Source organism: Bombina bombina, chromosome 8 (genome assembly GCF_027579735.1).
Source record: "Bombina bombina isolate aBomBom1 chromosome 8, aBomBom1.pri, whole genome shotgun sequence".
In the NCBI taxonomy this organism is placed as follows: Eukaryota; Metazoa; Chordata; class Amphibia; order Anura; family Bombinatoridae; genus Bombina; species Bombina bombina.
The window spans coordinates 37,295,412-37,312,341 of NC_069506.1; the positions used below are offsets into that span (position 1 = coordinate 37,295,412).

General features: G+C 38.9%; 1 protein-coding gene across 1 annotated transcript in view; it reads left to right on the forward strand.

Moving 5' to 3' along the window:
- Window positions 1-16,930, forward strand: part of VWA5B1 (von Willebrand factor A domain containing 5B1) — a 264,188-nt gene that overhangs the window by 130,759 nt on the left and 116,499 nt on the right. The window lies entirely within an intron of this gene.

Here is a 16,930-nt window from a genome sequence, read left to right on the forward strand (position 1 = left end):
TTTTCGTTTTTGGGTGAGTTTTTCTTTCTAGAATAACCATTTTTTTATTTTTAATGGGCAGCAAAAGAGCTGAATGCCCTTTTAAGGGCAATGCCCATACAAATGCCCTTTTCAGGGCAATGGGTAGATTAGGTTTTACTTTATTTTTATTTTGTGGGTTTAGGGGGTGGGGGTTTGTATACTGTTAGGTGGTGTTTGTTTTTCTTTTGTAGGAAAAAACTGTTATCTTTAGGGCAATGCCCTACAAAAGGTCCTTTTAGTTTATTATAGATTAGGGTTTTTTATTTTGGATTGGTTTTTTTTTAAAGGGTTTTAGAATAGGAATCATTTTTATTGTTTTTGATAATTTTGTTTGTTATTTTTGTAATGGTAGGTTTTTTATTTTTTTGTAATTTTAGTGTTTTTTATTTTTGTAATGTTAGTTTTTAGTGTAAGGCAGGTTAGGTTTTATTTTACAGGGTATTTATTTTAACTAGGTAGTTAGTAAATAGTTAATAACTATTTACTAACTAGTCTACCTAGTTAAAATAAATACAAACTTACCTGTGAAATAAAAATAAAACCTAAGCTAGCTACAATATAACTATTAGTTATATTGTAGCTAGCTTAGGTTTTATTTCACAGGTAAGTTTGTATTTATTTTAACTAGGTAGTTAGTAAATAGTTAATAACTATTTACTAACTAGTCTACTAAGTTAAAATAAATACAAACTTACCTGTGAAATAAAAATAAAACCTAAGCTAGCTACAATATAACTATTAGGTATATTGTAGCTAGCTTAGGTTTTATTTCACAGGTAAGTATGCATTTAGTTTTAAATAGGTATTATTTAGTTAATAATTGTAACTGTAGGTGTCGGCAATGTCGGGGTGGCAGATTAGGAGTGTTTAGACTTGGGGTTTATGTTAGGGTGTTAGGTTTAAACTTAACTCCCCCCCCCCCCCATAGACATCAATGGGGCTGCGTTACGGAGTATTTCATTCCGCGATCGCAGGTATTAGGATTTTTTCTAACCCGCTCTCCCCATTGATGTCTATAAGGAAAGCGTGCATGACCACATCAAAACAGCGCTTGTATTTTGTGCGGTATGAAGCTCAACACAACCATATTGTACGCACAAGCCGGCTGTTTCAAAACTTGTAATGGCAGCGCTATCGAGGGTGAAATAACGCAACTTTTGTTGCATTCGTTTCGCACTTCGTTGCACCCATAACTTGTAATCTACCTGAAAGTTTGTTAACTAATTTTATAAACAAATTTGCTCTGAAGCTAATAAATGATTTGTCCATATTTATTTCTCCTGCACACATATCTAGCCTATGCTATTTTATATAATTGGCAGCATTAAAGGGACATGAAACCCTCCAAAACAATTTATGATTCAGATAGAACATACATTTGTAAACAACTTCCAATTTGATTCTATTATCAAATTTGCTTAATTCCTTTGGTATCCTTTCTTGAAGGAGCAGTAATACACTAGCGGATCACATTGGTAAGCTAATCACAAGAGGAATATATGTGTATCCACCAATTAGCAGCCAGCACTTAGCTCCTGAGCCTACCTAGGTCCCCTTTTCAGCAAATAATACCAAGGGAACCAAGCAAATTAGATAAAAGAAGTGAATTGGAAAATTGTTTAAAACTGTATGCTCTATCTGAATCACAAAAGGAAAAAAAATGGGTTTTATGTTCCTTTAATCCCTTAACGACCAACGACGTATGGGGTACGTCCTGCAAAAAAATGCAGTTAATGACCAAGGACGTACCCCGTACGTCGTTGGTCTTTGAAAGCAGTGGAAGCGATCCTGATCACTTCCAACTGCTTTCATGTTATAGCAGTGATGCCTCGATATTGAGGCATCCTGCTATAACATTTTTTAGCCGTCCGATGCAGAGAGAGCCACCCTGTGGCCCTCTCTGCATCGGCCATTGATGGCCATGTTCGTTGGTGGGAGCTTACCCAGGGAGGCGGGTGGGTGGCCATCGGTGGGAAGGGGGGCGGGATTGAGTGCGGGTGCGCGCGCGGGTGCGCGCGCATACACGGGAGCAGGTGCGCGCGCATGGGCGGGTGGGAACCTACACTATGGAACAATGGTGGGAGCACAAGGTGGTACTCGGTGGGAGTGAGGGTGGGCATTTAAAAAATATTTAGCATATCTGGCAGGGGTTGGGGGATTGGGGGTTGAGGGAGGGCAGCTACACTACAGAAAATAGTATTTTTTTAAAAATAAATAAAAATAACCATATTTGATTTCAAACTGGGCACTGGCAGACAGCTGCCAGTACCCAATATGGCGCAATAAGGCAGAGAGAGGGGGGTTAGAGAGCTGTTTGGGGGGGATCAGGGAGGTTGGGGGCTAAGGGAGGATACTACAGAACAGAATTATTATTTAACCCCCCCCCCCAAAAAAACCCCTCTTATTTTAGTACTGGCAGACTTACTGCCAGTACTTAAGATGGCGGGGACAATTGTGGGGTGGGGGAGGGAAGAGAGCTGTTTGGGAGGGATCTGGGGGTGTGATGTGTCATGTGGGAGGTTGATACCTACACTAAAGCTAAAATTAACCCTGCAAGCTCCCTAAAAGCTCCCTAATTAACCCCTTCACTGCTGGGCATTATACACGTATGGTGCGCAGCGGCATTTAGCTGCCTTCTAATTACCAAAAAGCAAAGCCAAAGCCATATATGTCTGCTATTTCTGAACAAAGGGGATCCCAGAGAAGCTTTTACAACCATTTATGCCATAATTGCACAAGCTGTTTGTAAATAATTTTAGTGAGAAACCTAAAATTGGGAAAATTTTACGTTTTATTTTTATTTGTTCGCATTTGGCGGTGAAATGGTAGCATGAAATATACCAAAATGGGCCTAGATCAATACTTTGGGTTGTCTACTACACTACACTAAAGCTAAAATTAAAACTACAAGCTCCCTACATGCTCCCTAATTAACCCCTTCACTGCTGGGCATAATACACGTGTGGTGCGCAGCGGCATTTAGCGGCCTTCTAAATACCAAAAAGCGATGCCAAAGCCATATATGTCTGCTATTTTTTAACAAAGGGGATCCCAGAGAAACATTTACAACCATGTATGCCATAATTGCACAAGTTGTTTGTAAATAATTTCAATGAGAAACCTAAAGTTTGTGAAAACATTTGTGAAAAAGTGAACATTTTTTTTTATTTGATCGCATTTGGTAGTGAAATGGTGGCATGAAATATACTAAAATGGGCCTAGATCAATACTTTGGGATGTCTTCTAAAAAAATATATATACATGTCAAGGGATATTCAGGGATTCCAGACAGATATCAGTGTCCCAATGTAACTAGCGCTAATTTTGAAAAAAAGTGGTTTGGAAATAGCAAAGTGCTACTTGTATTTATTGCCCTATAACTTGCAAAAAAAGCAAAGAACGTGTAAACATTGGGTATTTCTAAACTCAGGACAAAATTTAGAAACTATTTAGCATGGGTGTTTTTTGGTGGTTGTAGATTTGTAACAGATTTTGGGGGTCAAAGTTAGAAAAACTGCGTTTTTTTCCATTTTTTCCTCATATTTTATAATTTTTTTTATAGTAAATTATAAGATATGATGAAAATAATGGTATCTTTAGAAATCCCATTTAATGGCGAGAAAAACGGTATATAATATGTGTGGGTACAGTAAATGAGTAAGAGGAAAATTACAGCTAAACACAAACACTGCAGAAATGTAAAAATAGCCTTGGTCCCAAACGGACAGAAAATGGAAAAGTGCTGTGGTCATTAAGGGGTTAATGGTCCTAAGTGTTAGCTACAATCAGAGCTGTTGGTGGCTTTTCAAAAGTAGTATATTGTCATCATCATCATCATTTAAAATACAATTATAAAACAATGTAAATTTTAATAGATACATTTTCTAAATTATTTTGCCTTTTACTAATGTTTCATAATGATTTTTTCTTGCAGTAGAAAATAAATACAGACTTTTAATTACAAAACTAATGAAGGAATTGTTGTCTTATCTCTGTAGATATGCGGTAACCACTAATTATAATTTATTTTACAAATGCCAGAAATCCGATGTCTAGTTAGTTACAAGAACTGACTTGTACGCATTTACATCTGAGTAAAGTGGTTTTTAAAAGTCAGTGATTATTAACTCTGCTTTTCATTGACTGCAGATTTTCATGAAATATTGATACAAATTTGATGGTGAAGAAAAACACTCAACCGCCACTCTCTGCTTCATCATCATAGAGTGCATTAACCCCTTGTCTGCCAGAGAGGGCTATAACTAATTGCATACCAATGCATCACAGCCGTCTCTATCAGCCAAAGGATTAAATCCGTAGTCTGGTTTCATATCCAGGATAGCCGTCTGTCTATATATAGATGTTCTTAATCCCCATGTATTAGTATAAGGATTATGGAAAGGGAATTCCTTGTGTAATTAGTTTGCAATCTGTCACAAGGCTGTCAAATGGTTCAATATCCCAGTGTGATAAATAAATAAATAAATAAATAAATAAATAAACAAACAAAGATTTTGGATGTGTAGTCCCATTTGTGTGTGCAGACCAGTTCGAACAGCGATGGTAGCGTTGGACCAGATCTCAGTCCTACACCGTTTTTTTCTAACAGGAACACATATATCTGCAACAATGGATTTGACTCAATAAAATTCATTAGTGAAACTAATTAGTTGCTGAAAAATGTTGCTGCAAATTTGCTGCTGTTCGAAAACTGTAATTCATGTCGATTTAGGGCTAGTTTACAAGTGGAGCGCTAATTTATTTATATTTGCTCCCATCGCTGCGTTACTTACCCACTTCGCTGTGCTTAGGTTCTGATGCCGTCTCTGGACGGCATCAGAACGAGGCTCTCATTGGAGACTATGAAAGCGCGCTCTCATGAGCCCATTGCTTCCTAGAAATGCGAACTCGCGTTTGCATTGCGCTTAACTTGTAATACATTAGTGTGTGCTGGTATTTCTCAGTGGAACTTAACTTGTAATACATTAGTGTGTGCTGGTATGACTCAGTGCATCACTAATATTGGTTGCACGCAATCAATATTTAGCGCTCCACTTGTAATCCTTCCCTTAGTGGATTTCAGTTGCATTGATATCAATGGAGCTGCTTCTATTTTACAACAAACATCTTGCAGCATAGAACAGGTTTCATTATAAACTTTACTGGTATCACAAAAACATGTTAAAAACCATAAAGAGCAAACAAATGAAAATTACAAAACTTACCTTCTGTAAAACAGCCAACTCTATCATAAACACAAAATAAGGCTAGTTAGTGGGACAAGTTCGTGTAATGGGAGACTGATGCTGAGGTTGTTGCATTGGGAGCAGTCGTGGTTAGATGTAGTGGAGAAGGAGTGACCTGGCATATAATGGCCACCTATATTTTGGATTATACAGTATGTAACTGCCCCCTGTATAGGGGAGAATTTCACCTGTACATGAAACTATAAGGTGTATAGCTTCGCCCTGTATCTTGGATTACATAAAAGATACCTGTCACCTGTGTGAAATTACAGCATTTATGTCACCTAAATGTATGATTACAGAGTATATAACTGCATCTATATGCGGGATAACATGATATATAACTTTCACCTGTATGTGGCATTGCCATCGTTATAACTGTGGGGCTACATAGTATATAGCTCTCATCTGTATGTGGCATTACAGGGTATATAACTCTCATCTGTATGTGACATTACAGGCTATATAGCTGTCACCTGTATGTGGTATTACAGGCTATATAGCTCTCACCTGGATCTGGTATTACAGGCTATATACAGTAGGTCTCATCTGTATGTGGTATTACAGGCTATATACAGTAGGTCTCATCTGTATGTGGTATTACAGGCTATATACAGTAGCTCTCACTTGTATGTGGTATTACAGGCTATATAGCTCTCACCTGTATGTGGAATTACAGGCTATATAGGTCTCATCTGTATGTGGCATTACAGGCTATATAGGTCTCACCTGTATGTGATATTACAGGCTATATAGCTCTCACTTGTATGTGGTATTACAGGCTATATAGGTCTCACCTGTATGTGGTATTACAGGCTATATAGGTCTCACCTGTATGTGATATTACAGGCTATATAGCTCTCACTTGTATGTGGTATTACAGGCTATATAGGTCTCACCTGTATGTGGAATTACAGGTTATATAGCTCTCATCTGTATGTGGCATTACAAGCTATATACAGTAGCTCTCACCTGTATGTGATATTACAGACTATATAGCTCTCACCTGTATGTGGTATTACAAGCTATATAGCTCTCACCTCTATGTGGTATTACACATAGCTCTCACCTATACGGGACTTTACAGGCTATATAGCTCTCACCTATATGTGGTATTACAAGCTATATAGCTCTCATCTATATGTGGCATTACAAGCTATATAGCTCTCACCTATATGTGGTATTACAGGCTATATAGCTCTTACCTGTATGTGGTATTACAAGCTATATAGCTCTCACCTCTATGTGGTATTACACATAGCTCTCACCTATACGGGACTTTACAGGCTATATAGCTCTCACCTATATGTGGTATTACAAGCTATATAGCTCTCATCTATATGTGGCATTACAAGCTATATAGCTCTCACCTATATGTGGTATTACAGGCTATATAGCTCTTACCTGTATGTGACATTACAAGCTATATAGCTCTCACTTATATGTGGTATTACAGGCTATATAGCTCTCACCTGTATGTAGTATTACAGGCTATATAGGTCTCATCTGTATGTGGAATTACAAGCTATATAGAGAAGCTCTCATCTGTATGTGGTATTACAGGCTATATAGGTCTCACCTGTATGTGGTATTACAAGCTATATAGCTCTCACCTGTATGTGGTATTACAAGCTATATAGGTCTCACCTGTATGTGGTATTACAGGCTATATAGTTCTCATCTGTATGTGGAATTACAGGCTATATAGGTCTCACCTGTATGTGGTATTACAGGCTATATAGTTCTCATCTGTATGTGGAATTACAGGCTATATAGGTCTCACCTGTATGTGGTATTACAAGCTATATAGCTGTCACCTGAATATGGTATTACAAGCTATATAGCTCTCACTTGTATGTGGTATTACAGGCTATATAGCTCTCACCTGTATGTGGTATTACAAGCTATATAGAGAAGCTCTCATCTGTATGTGGTATTACAAGCTATATAGCTTTTAACTGTATGTGGTATTACAGGCTATATAGCTCTCACCTCTATGTGGTATTACAGGCTATATAGCTCTCACCTGTATGTGGTATTACAAGCTATATAGCTCTCACCTGTATGTGGCATTACAAGCTATATAGCTCTCACCTGTATGTGGTATTACAGGCTAAATAGCTCTTACCTGTATGTGACATTAGAAGCTATATAGCTCTCACTTATATGTGGTATTACAGGCTATATAGGTCCCACATGTATGTGGTATTACAGGATATATAGGTCTTACCTGTATGTGGTATTACAGGCTATAAAGGTCTCACCTGTATGTGGAATTACAGGCTATATAGCTCTTACCTGTATGTGGTATTACAAGCTATATAGGTCTCACCTGTATGTGGTATTACAGGCTATATAGGTCTCACCTGTATGTGGAATTACAGGCTATATAGCTCTCACCTGTATGTGATATTACAAGCTATATAGGTCTCACCTGTATGTGATATTACAAGCTATATAGGTCTCACCTGTATGTGGTATTACAGGCTATATAGCTCTCACCTGTATGTGGTATTACAGGCTATATAGGTCTCACCTGTATGTGGTATTACAAGCTATATAGCTCTCACCTGTATGTGGTATTACAAGCTTTAAAGCTCTCACCTGTATGTGGTATTACAGGCTATATAGCTCTCACCTGTATGTGGCATTACAGGCTATATAGTTCTCTCTTGTATGTGGCATTACAGGCTGTATAGCTATATATATAACTGAGAATTAATATAGGTAACCTGTACATGAGGTAACACAGTATATAACTTTCACCTGTACATGGGATTATGCAGTATATAACTGTGACTTGTACATGGGATTACACAGTATATAACTGTCACTTGTACTAAGTGTCAACTGTACATGGGAATACACAGTATATAACTGTTACCTGTACATGGGATTACACTGTATATAACTGTCGCCTGTACATGAGATTAAACTGTATATAACTGTATCTATATGCAGGATAACATGATATATAACTGTCACTTGTATGTAGCATTGCCAGCGTTATAACTGTGGGGCTACATAGTATATAGCTCTCATCTGTATGTGGCATTACAGGCTATATAGCTCTCACCTGTATGTGGTATTACAGGCTATATAGCTCTCACCTGTATGTGGTATTACAGGCTATATACAGTAGGTCTCATCTGTATGTGCAGGGCCGTCTTTAATATTGACTGGACCCTGGGCAAAAAATTTCTTGGGCCCCCCCATGCAATTTCGTTTTCCACCCCAACATCCCAAAAAACAACTAAATCAATTTTTTTTTTAAATTATTAGCCCAGCAGTGGATCATCCACTGCTGGGCTAATCATTTAAAAAAAATGAAATAAATTACAATATGTGAAACTGGACCTAAGCAGAACTAATAAGTAAATAAATATATAAATCCCTCCACTGTGGATTCATTTAATATTCTTTTGAATGTGATTCTGGTGTGAGGTTAGCTGGTTAAAGAGATTTAGGGCAGCCAACAGGAGCAAAGCAAGGTAAAGACTGAGGAGGAAGCATGGAGGTGCAGACAAATATAAGTTTACTGACTGGAACAGCAGAACTACTATGGGAAGCTGTAAAATCTGAGACAGAGAGAAAACAAAAACTATAAAAATAAACCTTACATTAATGTGTGAAGTATCAGCATGACACTATACATCAACCACAGCAGCACATGTCACTTCTTTGCTAGGAATAAGTTCCATCTCACCCTGCACTAGACAATGCTGCATGGGGAGTGGTGTGTGTGCACTCACTTATTCTTCCCACTGACACCTTTCTACAAAGCACTGTTCCCCTAACAAACTTCAGTTAGTTGATCTTAGGGCCACAGCAGAAAGAGCAGGGCTAAGGGGACCAGCAGACAGGATGCTGTCTGTCCAAGGCTGCATGGATACAGTGTGGGATGAGTCACACAGCCTCAAGACTGAAGAGAGCAGTGTATGCAGCAGCACAGATGCTTAAATCCTCATGTCCTTGCCGCTCCAGCTTTCTGCCGCATGCGCCTACAGTCAGCCCTACCCAGAAACAATCCCCACCACAGAGAAGTTACCTGGTAACAGTGGTAACCCCAGTAGGACTTTTTCTGATGCAGTGGGAATTGCTGGATACCGAGTTAGGGCTTTGCATTCAGTGCTGCACAGTGCACATCTAAAACAGCACATGGCAATAGCTTGGCATGCCACATGACACTGGCACAGTTTTAAAAAAAAAATATATATAAACACAGTACTTTTGACTGTGACAGTATTAGGATTGAATGTGTGTGTTCCCCATGTCACATCAGCAGTCTGGTATGAACCATAAAAAAAAATAAAAAATTTTTTTTTAGTACTCTTGGGCCGCTCAACAAAAACTGGGCCCTGGGCAGCTGCCCCTTTTGCCCTGTGTTAAAGATGGCCCTGTGTATGTGGCATTACAGGCTATATACAGTAGCTCTCACTTGTATGCGGTATTACAGGCTATATAGATCTCACCTGTATGTGGCATTACAGGCTATATAGCTCTCACCTGTATGTGGTATTACAGGCTATATAGCTCTCATCTGTATGTGGCATTACAGGCTATATACAATAGCTCTCACCTGTATGTGGTATTACAGACTATATAGCTCTCACCTGTATGTGGTATTACAGGCTATATAGCTCTCACCTGTATGTGGTATTACAAGCTATATAGCTCTCACCTCTATGTGGTATTACACATAGCTCTCACCTATATGGGACTTTACAGGCTATATAGCTCTCACCTATATGTGGTATTACAAGCTATATAGCTCTCATCTGTATGTGGCATTACAAGCTATATAGCTCTCACCTATATGTGGTATTACAGGCTATATAGCTCTCACCTGTATGTGGAATTACAGGCTATATTGGTCTCACCTGTATGTGGTATTACAGGCTATATAGGTCTCATCTGTATGTGGAATTACAGGCTATATAGGTCTCACCTGTATGTGGTATTGCAAGCTATATAGCTCTCACCTGTATGTGGTATTACAGGCTATATAGGTCTCACCTGTATGTGGAATTACAGGCTATATAGGTCTCACCTGTATGTGGTATTACACATAGCTCTCACCTATATGGGACTTTACAGGCTATATAGCTCTCACCTATATGTGGTATTACAAGCTATATAGCTCTCATCTGTATGTGGCATTACAAGCTATATAGCTCTCACCTATATGTGGTATTACAGGCTATATAGCTCTTACCTGTATGTGACATTAAAAGCTATATAGCTCTCACTTATATGTGGTATTACAGGCTATATAGCTCTCACCTGTATGTGGTATTACAGGCTATATAGGTCTCACCTGTATGTGGTATTACAGGCTATATAGGTCTCATCTGTATGTGGAATTACAGGCTATATAGCTCTCACCTGTATGTGGTATTACAGGCTATATACAGTAGGTCTCATCTGTATGTGCAGGGCCGTCTTTAATATTGACTGGACCCTGGGCAAAAAATTTCTTGGGCCCCCCCATGCAATTTCGTTTTCCACCCCAACATCCCAAAAAACAACTAAATCAATTTTTTTTTTAAATTATTAGCCCAGCAGTGGATCATCCACTGCTGGGCTAATCATTTAAAAAAAATGAAATAAATTACAATATGTGAAACTGGACCTAAGCAGAACTAATAAGTAAATAAATATATAAATCCCTCCACTGTGGATTCATTTAATATTCTTTTGAATGTGATTCTGGTGTGAGGTTAGCTGGTTAAAGAGATTTAGGGCAGCCAACAGGAGCAAAGCAAGGTAAAGACTGAGGAGGAAGCATGGAGGTGCAGACAAATATAAGTTTACTGACTGGAACAGCAGAACTACTATGGGAAGCTGTAAAATCTGAGACAGAGAGAAAACAAAAACTATAAAAATAAACCTTACATTAATGTGTGAAGTATCAGCATGACACTATACATCAACCACAGCAGCACATGTCACTTCTTTGCTAGGAATAAGTTCCATCTCACCCTGCACTAGACAATGCTGCATGGGGAGTGGTGTGTGTGCACTCACTTATTCTTCCCACTGACACCTTTCTACAAAGCACTGTTCCCCTAACAAACTTCAGTTAGTTGATCTTAGGGCCACAGCAGAAAGAGCAGGGCTAAGGGGACCAGCAGACAGGATGCTGTCTGTCCAAGGCTGCATGGATACAGTGTGGGATGAGTCACACAGCCTCAAGACTGAAGAGAGCAGTGTATGCAGCAGCACAGATGCTTAAATCCTCATGTCCTTGCCGCTCCAGCTTTCTGCCGCATGCGCCTACAGTCAGCCCTACCCAGAAACAATCCCCACCACAGAGAAGTTACCTGGTAACAGTGGTAACCCCAGTAGGACTTTTTCTGATGCAGTGGGAATTGCTGGATACCGAGTTAGGGCTTTGCATTCAGTGCTGCACAGTGCACATCTAAAACAGCACATGGCAATAGCTTGGCATGCCACATGACACTGGCACAGTTTTAAAAAAAAAATATATATAAACACAGTACTTTTGACTGTGACAGTATTAGGATTGAATGTGTGTGTTCCCCATGTCACATCAGCAGTCTGGTATGAACCATAAAAAAAAATAAAAAATTTTTTTTTAGTACTCTTGGGCCGCTCAACAAAAACTGGGCCCTGGGCAGCTGCCCCTTTTGCCCTGTGTTAAAGATGGCCCTGTGTATGTGGCATTACAGGCTATATACAGTAGCTCTCACTTGTATGCGGTATTACAGGCTATATAGATCTCACCTGTATGTGGCATTACAGGCTATATAGCTCTCACCTGTATGTGGTATTACAGGCTATATAGCTCTCATCTGTATGTGGCATTACAGGCTATATACAATAGCTCTCACCTGTATGTGGTATTACAGACTATATAGCTCTCACCTGTATGTGGTATTACAGGCTATATAGCTCTCACCTGTATGTGGTATTACAAGCTATATAGCTCTCACCTCTATGTGGTATTACACATAGCTCTCACCTATATGGGACTTTACAGGCTATATAGCTCTCACCTATATGTGGTATTACAAGCTATATAGCTCTCATCTGTATGTGGCATTACAAGCTATATAGCTCTCACCTATATGTGGTATTACAGGCTATATAGCTCTCACCTGTATGTGGAATTACAGGCTATATTGGTCTCACCTGTATGTGGTATTACAGGCTATATAGGTCTCATCTGTATGTGGAATTACAGGCTATATAGGTCTCACCTGTATGTGGTATTGCAAGCTATATAGCTCTCACCTGTATGTGGTATTACAGGCTATATAGGTCTCACCTGTATGTGGAATTACAGGCTATATAGGTCTCACCTGTATGTGGTATTACACATAGCTCTCACCTATATGGGACTTTACAGGCTATATAGCTCTCACCTATATGTGGTATTACAAGCTATATAGCTCTCATCTGTATGTGGCATTACAAGCTATATAGCTCTCACCTATATGTGGTATTACAGGCTATATAGCTCTTACCTGTATGTGACATTAAAAGCTATATAGCTCTCACTTATATGTGGTATTACAGGCTATATAGCTCTCACCTGTATGTGGTATTACAGGCTATATAGGTCTCACCTGTATGTGGTATTACAGGCTATATAGGTCTCATCTGTATGTGGAATTACAGGCTATATAGGTCTCACCTGTATGTGGTATTACAAGCTATATAGGTCTCACCTGTATGTGGTATTACAAGCTATATAGGTCTCACCTGTATGTGGAATTACAGGCTATATAGGTCTCACCTGTATGTGGTATTACAAGCTATATAGCCCTCACCTGTATATGGTATTACAAGCTATATAGCTCTCACTTGTATGTGGTATTACAAGCTATATACAGAAGCTCTCACATGTATGTGGTATTACAAGCTATTTAGCTCTCACCTGTATGTGGTATTACAAGCTATATAGCTCTCACCTGTATGTGGTATTACAGGCTATATAGCTCTCACCTGTATGTGGCATTACAAGCTATATAGCTCTCACCTGTATGTGGTATTACAGGCTATATAGGTCCCACAGGTATGTGGTATTACAGGCTAAATGGGTCTCACCTGTATGTGGTATTACAGGCTATAAAGGTCTCACCTGTACGTGGAATTACAGGCTATATAGGTCTCACCTGTATGTGGTATTACAAGCTATATAGATCTCACCTGTATGTGGTATTACAGGCTATATAGGTCTCACCTGTATGTGGAATTACAGGCTATATAGGTCTCACCTGTATGTGGTATTACACATAGCTCTCACCTATATGGGACTTTACAGGCTATATAGCTCTCACCTGTATGTGGCATTACAAGCTATATACAGAAGCTCTCACATGTATGTGGTATTACAAGCTATTTAGCTCTCACCTGTATGTGGTATTACAAGCTATATAGCTCTCACCTGTATGTGGTATTACAGGCTATATAGCTCTCACCTGTATGTGGCATTACAAGCTATATAGCTCTCACCTGTATGTGGTATTACAGGCTATATAGGTCCCACAGGTATGTGGTATTACAGGCTATATAGGTCTCACCTGTATGTGGAATTACAGGCTATATAGGTCTCACCTGTATGTGGTATTACAAGCTATATAGGTCTCACCTTTATGTGGTATTACACGCTATATAGCTCTCACCTGTATGTGGTATTACAAGCTATATAGGTCTCACCTTTATGTGGTATTACAAGGTATATAGGTCTCACCTGTATGTTGTATTACAAGCTATATAGGTCTCACCTGTATGTGGTATTACAGGCTCTATAGCTCTCACCTGTATGTGGTATTACAAGCTATATAGCTCTCACCTGTATGTGGTATTACAAGCTATATAGCTCTCACCTCTATGTGGTATTACACATAGCTCTCACCTATACGGGACTTTACAGGCTATATAGCTCTCACCTATATGTGGTATTACAAGCTATATAGCTCTCACCTCTATGTGGTATTACACATAGCTCTCACCTATATGGGACTTTACAGGCTATATAGCTCTCACCTATATGTGGTATTACAAGCTATATAGCTCTCATCTGTATGTGGCATTACAAGCTATATAGCTCTCACCTATATGTGGTATTACAGGCTATATAGCTCTCACCTGTATGTGGAATTACAGGCTATATAGGTCTCACCTGTATGTGGTATTACAGGCTATATAGGTCTCATCTGTATGTGGAATTACAGGCTATATAGGTCTCACCTGTATGTGGTATTGCAAGCTATATAGCTCTCACCTGTATGTGGTATTACAGGCTATATAGGTCTCACCTGTATGTGGAATTACAGGCTATATAGGTCTCACCTGTATGTGGTATTACACATAGCTCTCACCTATATGGGACTTTACAGGCTATATAGCTCTCACCTATATGTGGTATTACAAGCTATATAGCTCTCATCTGTATGTGGCATTACAAGCTATATAGCTCTCACCTATATGTGGTATTACAGGCTATATAGCTCTTACCTGTATGTGACATTAAACGCTATATAGCTCTCACTTATATGTGGTATTACAGGCTATATAGCTCTCACCTGTATGTGGTATTACAGACTATATAGGTCTCACCTGTATGTGGTATTACAGGCTATATAGGTCTCATCTGTATGTGGAATTACAGGCTATATAGGTCTCACCTGTATGTGGTATTACAAGCTATATAGGTCTCACCTGTATGTGGTATTACAAGCTATATAGGTCTCACCTGTATGTGGAATTACAGGCTATATAGGTCTCACCTGTATGTGGTATTACAAGCTATATAGCCCTCACCTGTATATGGTATTACAAGCTATATAGCTCTCACTTGTATGTGGTATTACAAGCTATATACAGAAGCTCTCACATGTATGTGGTATTACAAGCTATTTAGCTCTCACCTGTATGTGGTATTACAAGCTATATAGCTCTCACCTGTATGTGGTATTACAGGCTATATAGCTCTCACCTGTATGTGGCATTACAAGCTATATAGCTCTCACCTGTATGTGGTATTACAGGCTATATAGGTCCCACAGGTATGTGGTATTACAGGCTAAATGGGTCTCACCTGTATGTGGTATTACAGGCTATAAAGGTCTCACCTGTACGTGGAATTACAGGCTATATAGGTCTCACCTGTATGTGGTATTACAAGCTATATAGATCTCACCTGTATGTGGTATTACAGGCTATATAGGTCTCACCTGTATGTGGAATTACAGGCTATATAGGTCTCACCTGTATGTGGTATTACAAGCTATATAGGTCTCACCTTTATGTGGTATTACACACTATATAGCTCTCACCTGTATGTGGTATTACAAGCTATATAGGTCTCACCTTTATGTGGTATTACAAGGTATATAGGTCTCACCTGTATGTTGTATTACAAGCTATATAGGTCTCACCTGTATGTGGTATTACAGGCTCTATAGCTCTCACCTGTATGTGGTATTACAAGCTATATAGCTCTCACCTGTATGTGGTATTACAAGCTATATAGCTCTCACCTCTATGTGGTATTACACATAGCTCTCACCTATACGGGACTTTACAGGCTATATAGCTCTCACCTATATGTGGTATTACAAGCTATATAGCTCTCATCTATATGTGGCATTACAAGCTATATAGCTCTCACCTATATGTGGTATTACAGGCTATATAGCTCTTACCTGTATGTGGTATTACAGGCTATATAGTTCTCACCTGTATGTGGTATTACAGGCTATATAGCTCTCACCTGTATGTGGTATTACGGGCTATATAGCTCTCACCTGTATGTGGTATTACAGGCTATATAGCTCTCACCTGTATGTGGTATTACAGGCTATATACCTCTCACCTGTATGTGGCATTACAGGCTATATAGTTCTCTCTTGTATGTGGCATTACAGGCTATATAGCTCTCACCTGTATGTGGCATTACAGGCTATATAGTTCTCTCTTGTATGTGGCATTACAGGCTGTATAGCTATATATATAATTGAGGATTAATAAAGGTAACCTGTACATAAGATAACACAGTATATAACTTTCACCTGTACATGGGATTATGCAGTATATAACTGTGACTTGTACATAAGGTAACACAGTATATAACTTTCACCTGTACATGGGATTATGCAGTATATAACTGTGACTTGTACATGGGATTACACAGTATATAACTGTCACTTGTACATGGGATTACACTGTATATAACTGTCGCCTGTACATGAGATTACACTGTATATAACTGTCACCTGTATGCAGGATTACACTGTATATAACTGTCACCTGTATGCAGGATTACAATGTATATAACTTTCACCTGTATGCAGGATTACTCTGTATATAACTGTCACCTGTATGCAGGATTACAATGTATATAACTTTCACCTGTATGCAGGATTACTCTGTATATAACTGTCACCTGTATGCAGGATTACTCTGTATATAACTGTCACCTGTATGCAGGATTACTCTGTATATAACTGTCACCTGTATGCAGGATTTCTCTGTATATAACTGTCACCTGTATGCAGGATTACTCTGTATATAACTGTCACCTGTATGCAGGATTACTCTGTATATAACTGTCACCTGTATGCAGGATTACTCTGTATATAACTGTCACCTGTATACAGGATTACATGATATATTATTCACAACTATGTGTG